Source organism: Cyprinodon tularosa, unplaced genomic scaffold (assembly GCF_016077235.1).
Source record: "Cyprinodon tularosa strain WSP-4 unplaced genomic scaffold, ASM1607723v1 ctg852, whole genome shotgun sequence".
Classification (NCBI taxonomy): domain Eukaryota; kingdom Metazoa; phylum Chordata; class Actinopteri; order Cyprinodontiformes; family Cyprinodontidae; genus Cyprinodon; species Cyprinodon tularosa.
The window spans coordinates 462,040-473,391 of NW_024039621.1; the positions used below are offsets into that span (position 1 = coordinate 462,040).

Genomic DNA, 11,352 nt, shown 5'->3' on the forward strand with positions numbered 1-11,352 from the left:
ATCGAAGGGTTGACGCTTCTGTCAGTGAGCCCCGGGGCAGCTGTGGCTACAATGTAGCTTGCCACCATCAGTGTGTGAATGGGTGAATGAATGTAGTGTAAAGTGCTTTGGTCAAGTCTCCTGACTTGAAAAAGGGCGCTATATAAGTACAGGCCATTTACCTAAAGAGCATCAATATTTTACCATGTGTATAATATATGAATATATTAAATTTAGAGATATGATTTTACAAATTTTTGAAATAAAGTTCAGTACAAAAGAACAAGTACAGCGAGACTGTGCTGGTCGGTGCAGCTAGTCAACAAAGCTGACAAGTTTTTCTATAATTTAGCTGAGTAAAACATTTTAAGATTTATCTAGACTTGCAAGCATTTATGAACAGGTTCCAACCCAGCAAGCCCACCCCTGGCTCCGTCCCACTGGTACCATCTACTATATATGTCCAGCCTTTGTTGGCTGCTACTTAAGTCCTCTAAGATGGATTTTAAGACAGCACTGAATTCTTATTTAGCCATGGCAAAAGACTGAGGCTCTGGGAGGTATTGCAGTGCTTCTAATTTAATAATAAAAATCTAAATATTGCAACTTGTAAGACATTTAAAGCTGAATTACTGAATCTGTAAACATTTATCATATAATAGGAAACTTTTTAGGTGTAGGCTTACAAAGTAAAATAGGAAGCTCCAAAAAATATAAATGGCCAAATTCAATCTGGAGAAAAATAGTACTTTTCCTCTTAAAAGGCAGTAAATGCAGTGTCTTTCACAACTTAACAAGAAATGGTTGTCAACCGTAGGAATTCATTCATTATCAAGATGTTGACAGAGGATTTCTTTTCAGAAATCTAGCAAGTACCCTAAAATCTGTAGTTCATTGAAGAGTTCAAAGTCAAGCAATTAAGCTAACAGAAAACTGAACTGCAATGATTGTCTGTCTCTGCTGAATGAATCTTTTGTTAGCATCACAAAGACATTCTGAGTGGCAACTGGATCTTTGTCAGTGCAAAAAGACAAACGCTTTGGTTTGAACCTCCCACCAATTATTTTTCATTGTGATAATTTTTTTTTTTTTTTTTTTTTTTTTTTTTTTTTTTTTTTTTTTTTACAGTGTCCTGTCTGGCAAGGTGGCAATAAGAATAATTGTCTTGATGCCAAAAGGAGCCCAACAGATTTTACTTTCACAAGTGTAGCGGTATCGCAATTGCCATACCGCTCCACTTGTTTCATGTATATAAATTGCTTTATTATAATTATGCAGGGAGTTTTACAGTTCATATGGACACTGCAATGTAAGTAGAGCAGAAAAACAGAAGAAGAAGAAGGAAAAAGAAAAAGAAAAAAACAGGACAAAAGATGAAAGAAAGAGGAGATAGGAAGGAGACAATGACAAAACATTTTCAGTCTGCTTCAACACCTGTAATGAGATGGAGAAAAAAAAAGAAAAAAGAACAGCACAACCAAAAAACATGGTACGAGATATACAATAAAGCAAACACCTTGAAACTATCACTAAAGTAATATTATTAAGTCTGACATGTACTCTGTGTTACCTGAAGATATGAATGTGGGGTTTCTGTTTGGAAGTGAATCTCTAAGTACCTGAAGCCTAGCACCTGTAGTTGTTTGTGAGGGTGAACTTGTGCATGTAAAGTTTTAACCATAGAGAAAAATGCTCAATAGTGGTTGTGGAGAGCCGGAGAGGCACACCCCCCAGAGCACTGAGTCCAGCGCCGGGAGACCCAAAGCCCCAGGCGCCCAAGGGGACCCCAGAAGCGAAGGCACCAAGGCGGGGCCAGCCCCGGAAATCAGACCCCACCAAGGCAGGAGGAGAGACAGCCACGAGGAAGCCCCCCAGCCACCGCCATGCCGGCGCCCCGGGGAGCCGCGGGGACGAGTCCGCGGGCCCCGCCGGCAGCCGGCCACCCCGAAGTAGGGCCGGGCGCCGAACACCAGCCCCCCCACGGCGCCGACCGAAACGCCCCAGCCCCACAGAGCACCGAAACACGCCCCGCCCCCCAGCACCAAGCCCCGGCGACCGGCCGCAACACCCACCGCGACCGCACCACCCAGGAAAACACTAAGACGGCCCCGCCCCCGGCCGGGGCCCATGCGCATCCGCCGCGAACCGGCCACGAGCGCCGCGGGACCCCCCCCAAAACGCCCCCCCGGCCAAAAGCGCAGCCCCACCCCACCAAGACCGATGCCAACAGCGCGCAACGAAACACACCGCGCACAGAATCAGCCCGAGAGCAGAAAAGCCGCCCGGCGCAAAACCGCAAGAGGAGCAGACCGCAGCCGGCGCAACCACCCCCCCCAGCAGCCCGAGGGGCAGCACAAAGCCAGAGCGGAGCGAACCGCGCCGCCCCCCCACCGGACGATGCCAAAGCAGCCCAGCCACGTCCGCCACCCCCCCCCGCAGCCCGCACCAGGCCCCGACACGCGGCCAGAGCAGCTCCGCCGCTCCGGCCCCCCACCACGCGCCGGTCATAGCCACCCCAGGCCCACACCCGCCCCGCAGCCCCACCCGCCGTGATCAGTGGGAACAGAGCAGCCCCGCCATGCCTCCAGGAGGGAAAACCCACCCGAATACCCAGCCAGCGCAGCCAGCCCGCCCAGACCGGCCCCCCAACACTACCCCCGCCGGAGCCGCCCGGACCCCCACACACCAGCGGCGCGCCGCCAGCAGGACCCCCACCCAGCAGGCCCGCCTGCCCCCCGAGAAAACAGACATGCCAAACCCCCCAAAGAAAAAAAGAGAAAAAAAAAAAAAAAAAAAAAAGGGGGCCCCCACAATGCGACAGCGGACACCAGACACCGACCCGCCCACAACCGCTCCCCCCCACCGAGGAAGAGAAAAAAAAAAATAAAAAAAAAAAAAAAAAAAAAAAATAACAAATAAATAGGTAAATAAATAAATTAATTAATAATTACAATTAAAATAAATAGGCAAGAGGAGAAGTGCGAGCGGAAAAACCGGAGCCCAAAACAGGACCCAAGACCCGCACCCCACCATGCCGCGCAGCTCCCCCCCTCCCCGAACCGATACCACAGAACCGGCATAGGAAAGAAACACCGCCCAGGAACCGGCATCGTAGCGAAGGCACCGGCACCGACCCCGAAAATCCCCGAACCACACCCAGCCCCACCCCGAAGCGGATCCAGTCCCAGGCCCCAGGGATCCGAGGCCCCAAGGGCACCCCACCCCCAGACAGGAGCCCCAGCAAAGCCCCGGCCGGCCAGGGCCAGTTGAGAGGCCGCCAGGAATGAGCCAGCAGTCCCCCGGGCATCCACCCCCAGCTCCACCAGTGCACCGGTGAGCCCCGACGCCAGCCAGCGGAGGGAGAGCAGGACGGGGGGAATGGGCTCCGCACTTAGCGGAGACTTGAGATGTATTTGGGAGAGGGTGCGGTTGAGACCCCAACCTGGGAAAGAAAAAAAAAAAAAAAAAAAAAAAACACACCATCTCAATCATGCCTTCCCTCCCTAGTGCCCCCACTCGTACCACAGGAAAAAAAAAAAAAAAAAAAAAAAAAAAATTGAATAAAATAATAATAATAATAAATAAAGAAAATAACAACGCAGACACACATTCACACATAACACTCACATCCAATAATACCAGGACCAAAAACCCGGTGACACCGGTGGTCGGTCCCGGGACTATCGGATGACCCCATAAGTGAACCTAAAATCCGGATGTGAGGGGAGGGGAGCGGCGACACCGCCACACCAACCCATCTCTTTCCTGCTTCAAGCCCGGCCCCCCACCCCGCACACGGACCGGACCACCCCCCGCAAGAGCCCCCCCCGGGACCGGGGCCCACCCATCCCGCGCCGGCCACCCAACCAGAACCGCCCCCCCCCCCCGAAAAAAAAAAAAAAAAAAAAAAAAAAAAAAAACCTTCAACCAGGCACTTCATGCCCCTCCATCCAACCTTCTTTGGGGAGAGCAGAGGTGACAGCCCCGCCACCAGCAGGCCACCTAGGCCCCGCAGCCAGCCCCAGCCAAAACCACGGACCAGGTGGCCCGCTCTTCCTCCAGGCCCCAGACTCCAGGCGGCAGCCGGAGAACAGGGGTGTGAGAAGACCCCGATCCTCACTGCGCCCGCTCGAATGTGGTGTTGTTGCGTGTTGCTCTCAGATGCAATTAAAACTGGGAGTACCAAGAGGGGGTGTCCGGCACACTCCACCCCCCCTCCAGGAGATAGACGGTGCCAGCACACCCTCCCCCTTCGACAACCCTCAACCCTCAATGTCTAGATGCGAGAGGGGATGGAGGAGGCCGACCGTGGTGAGGCCCATAAAATAAGCCCCCCCCCGGTGGCCCTGACCCCCACCCCCCGAAAATGCCCTACATAGATGTGTGTTGTGAAAATGATGTAGATGGAAGTGTCTAAAATGCAAAATAAAATTGGGGTGGGGGACGTCATCAGAAGGTGTGGCCCTCCAGTAACGACCCCCTCCCCAAAAACCTACATGTGTGGCCGAGTGATGGAGCAGGCAGAGGGAGGATTTCGGGGATGGGGAGCAAAGGACTGGGGTGCCTGCTGCACTCCCAGGGAGCCAGCTCCCCCGCTGACTCCAACAGGCACCCCCGTTCCCCGAGAGCCCCCCCAGAAGGGGGCCCCACCAGTTTCACCACCCATAGCCCGGTGGGCACGGGGACCAGGCGAGCGAGGACCCACCACCAGCCGGGCACCGTGAGCCGACTCCATTATCCCACCTACCCCCCCCCCGTCCTGTCCATCGCCAAAAAAATAAAATAATAAAAAAAAGCAACCAACCCACCCACCTACTCACCCACCCACCCCTCCCCCCCCCACCCACCCACCCACCCCAACCCACCCCCCCCCCCCCGCCCCCCCCCCCCCCACCCACCCCACCCCATCACGACCCACCCCCCCACACCCCGCCTCACCTCCCCCCCCACCCCACCACCCACCCACCCAACCACCTTTCCGGTGGCCCCTCCCCGCCGATCCCAGCCCCCGTCGGACCCACCCGCCTCGCCCCCCCCCCGTACTCCGCCCCACCCGGATGGCAGCACTGACCAGGACCAAGACCAGAGGAGCCAGACCCAAAGCCCTACAAAGATCTTCTATCCCTATCACCACCCCCCACTCACAACCGGCACCCCCTCCGGAGGATAAATCCCTCCCCTAAAAACAATAACAATCAATCTACTCACCACACAAGCACAGAAGACATTCCAGAGCCCGAGATCATACCCTACTCCCCCTCCTCCCCTTCAACCCCCCACTTACAGAGTGCAAACGCCGTGAGGTTGGGATAAGCCAACATTGCCCATAGGTAGTTAATTGTCCAGCCCCCCCCCAGCCCACAGCCCCGAGGCACCCCGGCACACCCAGAGCCCGTGGGCAAGCAGGGACAGACAGCCAGGCGTACACCGGCCCCGAACCCAAGCAGCACTCCCCACAGACACCCGCAACATCCCCCGAACTCCCCACCCGGGACCCCGCCCAAGGGCAATGCGCCCCCCAGGGATCCCAGGCCCAAGAGCCACCGCGCCAGACCCCACACCCGCAGTAGGGCCGGGCAATCACCCAAAACCCCCGGCAACGGCGCCAGCACCCCCACCGCCGAACCCCCGGCCCCACGAGACGACTACCCACCAACACCGTTGTCCCACCGCACCAATCCGAAGAAGAAAAGCCTACACAACACAGCTAAGCGCAAATCCCGAGCCCCACTCCAAGCCCCGATCCCCCGGCCCACACACCCCCACTCCACCACAAAAAAACAAACAAAAACAAAAACAAAAAAATTATAATATTACTCCTTCTCACCCCTCACCGGAGAAAACGGCCGCAAACAAGCAGTGGCCCAACACCCACCGCCACATTGCATCGAAACCACGAGGACCCATCCACCGCAGATAGCTCCTCCCAGAAAAGTCAACATGCCTGCTCCTCCCAGGAGACAGTGCAAGCCCCGCCGAACCGGAAATCCCCTCGCGGCAGCGCAACCGCCGGCATGCGGGGCCCGAGGCAGCCCCAACAAAACAACACCGGAAATGCCGATACAAGGACTAACCGACGGCAACCAACCAAGCCCCCGGGAGGCGGATCTCCCCCACCCAAAAACACAACGACAACCACCCCGCCCCCCACCGCCCCCGCAAACACAGCCGCAGGCAAAAGCAAAGGACAGAGCAGCCCCACCCGGCGCACTCGGCCAGAGCGCCAGCTCAGCAATGCCTCGCCCCAGGCCGCCAGAAGCCGGCACACTCAGGCCAAAAGTGAACAGCCGTCAGACACGTCCCCCGTGACCACACCCCCGCCGCGCCCGGGCGCTAAAGCAGGGGCACGACCCCACCCCCGCTCCGGCCAAGCGACCATGCATGACCGCCCACTGCAAGACCGCCGAGAGGAGGACGGCCACGCCGGCCACAGGGCCACCGTCCCCGTCCCCCTCGCCGGCCTAACACCGAGCAACCCTCCACTCCCCAACCGCGGCGTACGATGCACCGCACCACGCGTCACCTGCAGCCCCGCCACCCACAGAAGCGAAGCCACACCGCCCCGACCCGTGGTCATCTCCAAAGGGGACCCCCTACGCCCCCGGCAACGCGCCGCCCACGAACATGACACACACGAACCCCGAGCCTGGCCCATGCGGCGACCACCCACGCCCCCCCGGGACGACGCAACCACGGCATTCACCACGGCCAACCACCGAAACCCGGCACCGGGAAGACGAGGCACGCCCCGACGCCCGCAGAGCAGAAGCACCCCGGCCAGCACCACAAAAGAACCGATGCCCGGCGCCCAGCCCCACCCAGCAGCAGCACAGCCACCAGGCCAGTAGCCCACGTCCGCCACCAACGGAACCCCCCAAGAGCACCGCACGCGGCCGCCGCAGGACCCCCCCCGCGGCGCCCCAGACCCCGCCCCGACGGGGGCAACAGTCCCCCGGGCCAGACCCGCCAGGCACCCCGCTCCGAGCACCCCCCCGAGCCCCCAGGACCCAAGGACCCCCAAAACTAGCCCCCCGCGCCCCACAAGACGCACCCCATAGCCCCCCACTACACTAAGTGATGGAGCCGATCAAGGGAGCCCAGAAGATCAATAGAAGATTAATAGAAGATCAAATGCATTCTCTCTTGAATATCGAGGACAAAAAATAATGAAATAACTGTATTTGGACTGTTGTTTCATCTAAGATTTCCCTATTTATAGAACAGTGGAGGGTCATTTTCTTCAACTGGGGCTTGGAGTGAAAGCTGTCGGTCTTCACTTAAAAATAACAAACCAATACAGCATTCAGGTCATGTTTCTCTGTGTGATAACTTGAGGTGTACTGAATGGTTCTACTTTTTGAATAAAGAGGCTTGCTGTGAATGCTTGCCAATCAATAACACCAGTTTATTCTTTCTATCTATCTATCTATCTATCTATCTATCTATCTATCTATCTATCTATCTATCTATCTATCTATCTATCTATCTATCTATCTATCTATCTATCTATCTATCTATCTATCTATCTATCTATCTATCTATCTATCTATCTATCTATAGCGAAGGATGGATATTACTAATGTAATATTTAATAAGAAAGAGTGTAAGAAGTATTCCTGTTTATATGAATAAATGAGCTCATGAACTTGTCTCTGGGAGACATTTATAGTACATAGTGCCAGACTGGATAACAGTGCAGAGTAAACAAGCAATATATGTGCTAACTCTTGGTAACCATGGCAACAGATGTGGGGACTGTCTCCCATCTCCCCCATGGCAACAGGAATAGTTGCCAGGTCAAGATGAAAACACGGGACCTCATCACTGGGACAAAACCTTTTTGTCTTGTTACGTGTGTGGTGTGTGTGTGGCTGGGGGGTGGGGGTGGGGTCTTCCCATTAAACAACTGGGAAGGTGATATTGGTTAAACTGGTAGTGCTGCAGGATTTGACTCACATCCCATCTATAGGATGGGTGGTGATGATTGTAGACTTAGAGATTTCAGAGTCTTCACTTCTTTAATAACAATAATTTAAAAGCTTTTAGAAAAATGTAACATTCAAAAAAGAAAATGTTTAAGTAAGTGCTAGCAACACACAACTGGGGAGAATCAACTGACTGACAATAGTCTAGTAGACAGTCCCTAGAGACTGTCTGTCAGACTGCTTAGCCACTGAGGACTTCACTAAGCTTGCAACAACCATATTAATGATAGGTTAAGTGCAGCTAAAAGGTTTGGTAGAAAAAGCAGAACAAGACAAAGAAAACCAAATAACAACAAAAAGAAAAATCTGAAATAATTCAAAATGATTTATGACAAAAGGCAACTGCCTGTAAAATCAAATCAACTGTGTTTAGTCAAAAATCTCATACCTGTTTCCCACTGCCGAAAAACCAGTTTAAACCTGCGATCCAAACCGGCTTTTAATGGCAGTGAAAAACAGCTCACTGACAGGTGTCTACTCGGGTCAACACACCGTGAACTTTGGCTTTGATGGGCTACTCTATAAAGCTTGGAACTCATCGCTAATTCAGACCATTTTGAATTGAAAAAGCTTCCTAGATTGGAATGTGAAACATCTTCAAACTTGGAAAGCAAAGTCCAGTTTTTTTTTGTTTTTTCCCCCCGCTTTTTTGGAATGACTATGACCTGGATGACTTAGAATCTTCACCACCATATTGCACTCCATTTTGGAAAGACACCCTCGGAATAATGCATGACCTATGAGAAATTCCACAGAATAAACATCGACAATAAACTCAAACACAAAAGTTTGAGTTTTTTGAGAAAAAAATAACTGCAAAAAAAAAAAAAAAATAATAATAATAAATAAATCCAAATAAACAAATGATGAATTCTTTAGAGGATTCGTTCCCCTAACAACTGGAGTAAAATAAACTCAGCATTACAGAAAAACAATATATCAAGAGTCAAACATGGTCAGTGTGATTTGGAGTGGGGTAGTCAAAGTCAAGACTTACATAATGGCATGGCCTAAATATGCAATAATGCTCATAAACTCTTTATAATGGATAATAAAAACATTCTGCAAAGCAGAGTTGCCAAAGTTTCCTTCACATAACAATAAAAGACTCATTGCCTGTAGTTAAAATGCTCTTTGGCAGGTGGCCCTGCCAAGCAGTGTCTGAAACCTTCCCCTCAATAAATGAAATCATAGTTTGGAGATGTAATCTGGATCTGATCTTCAATGTCTGTTAGCAATATTTTAAGAGAAGCATTAAAACAGCCTAGTTAACATTTTGATTTGTTGGTGTCTTAATTGAAAAAAAGTACATCTTGGTGAAGAATCCAAGCTTAGTGAACTGTACTTTTTCGTCTCTTAAGCGGATTGTATACTTGGCTGGTGAAGGAGTAAATGTGGTTGCAGAGGTGGTGAGACATGGCCATTACCTCTGGGCACAACAATGCCAACATTTCTAACAATGCAAGGACGTCGCTTGTGAAAACTTGTCCGTACATCTTATTCGCTGAGTAAGTGAGAGGAAAGATGAAGTACTCACATGTTGAGAGGGAGCTGCACCTTGGCATGTGCCAGCAGCTCCGAGGTAAGAGATGCCACTTTGGGGGGCAGCGGTACCCCCCGCTGAGGATGGGGACGGACTTGGAGGAGAGGCATCCAAAAAGAAAGATTCAACAACACCACAGAGATCCAGGGGTTTGATTTAAAATGTTACGTATAAGATGTGCCTGTAGGCATGAAACATCCTGGGAACTATTTACAAACAGCTTTAAACTGAGTGAGAAATGCAGCGAGATGCAATAACTGTAAAAGCAACATGGCTCCAAAAGGCCTTCAAAGTGAAAAAATGATTTTATTTGCATGAAACTGGCAGAGAGGGAGGCAGGGGACTGCATTACAAAACGCAAAGCTGTACTAATAGAAATAGAACCTATGAACAAACCTGAGTAGGTTTATAATTTATCCCTAATCAACAAATATATAAAACATAACAATTATATTTTTTTTTATATTAAGCAAAAAAATATAAATTTTTAAAGTTTTAGAAGCCAAAGAATTATCTTATTTTAAACAGTGCTAAAGTATTCATAACTCCTCAGTATTTATAACATTTATTGGATTTACTTTAACGCCCCTAAATAAAATCTGGTGCAACCAACAGCCCTGAGACGTCATCTTATAAGTTAAAAATAATAAGTCCATCTGTCATCTAAAGACAGCTGTTCTAGTCTGCTGATCTTGAACAAGTCACAGCTCCTTTCAATCCATTATCTTAGAGTGGAAAGAATATGGCACAACTACAAATAAAAAGTTAAAGGGGTATTGGTAGTTTGAAGTTAAAAGGTTTTATTTTCTTCCGCAGGTGTCTCTATATTGGTTCTTGTGTTGCGTACTTCGCAGCGTTTGAGATACCTGAATGCGTGCGGCCGCTCTGGGGTCAGATGAGCTGATGAGGACCGGGTGGGAGATCTCCATGCTGTGCCTGTTGTTGAGCTGGGCGGCCCTCTGGCTGACAGACAGTGCAGAGAAAGAGTGACGCTTTCTTTGCATTTTTCTTTCCCTTCGCCTCTCCTGTGACCGGAGCCATTTCCATTAGATGGCGAGGCACTGGGGGAGGGGCCAGGAGTGCAGGGACCCAAGGGGCTTGCTCAGAGCTGGGACCTGGTGCATTAGCTGGCATGGGTTTGTCAATCTCCATCAGCTGCTTCGCTGTTTCATTTAACTGAGAGGAGAAAAGGGCAGATGGGGATAAGGGGAGGGGAGGGGGGTGAAAAGCGAAGGAGATTAGACGTTAGGTGTCAGACATGAGTGGTTCATGCACATTTCCAAAATACACCAAGTGTATTAATCTGACCTTTTTTGAATCGTTTTTGGTGTTAGCTGGTAATTCCTACAAAAAAACGATGATAATTTGGCAGAAATAGCCTAAGATGCTGTGGGAAGCATCCTCGATGAGTTCAGGAAATGAAAAAGAGGAAAGCTGAGGTAAAATGAGAGCAAAAATAATTGGGCTAGGTTAAATGGATGGATGGATCTCTCAGCAATAGCTTCAGGAGCTTTATCTTTACTTTATCAATAAAGTTATTTCTAACTAGTTCACAGGAATTATACAAACAAGTCACATCTGTTTCACCTCAACCTTGAAGTACAAAGTGTTGCATGAATTAAATCGCAAGAACTTCTTAACATCTAACACTAGAAATCTCTCTTTCTGTACATATATATATATTAGATCTATGACATACACAAGCTATATCCATGCATAACTGTATAAATATCCATAAATACTCCTAGTTAGCATTCAGCCTTTAGTTGCCTCTATATCAAATTCATGGCACCAAACTCCCCACTATTTAAGATTTAAGATACCTCCCCTAAAAAAAACTTTAAT

At 50.3% G+C, this 11,352-nt stretch overlaps 1 pseudogene; it reads right to left on the bottom strand.

The window, feature by feature from the left end:
* The window catches only part of LOC119775145, a 33,859-nt pseudogene extending 23,176 nt beyond the window's left edge, over window positions 1-10,683 (bottom strand).
* Window positions 10,684-11,352: the final 669 nt, after the last annotated feature.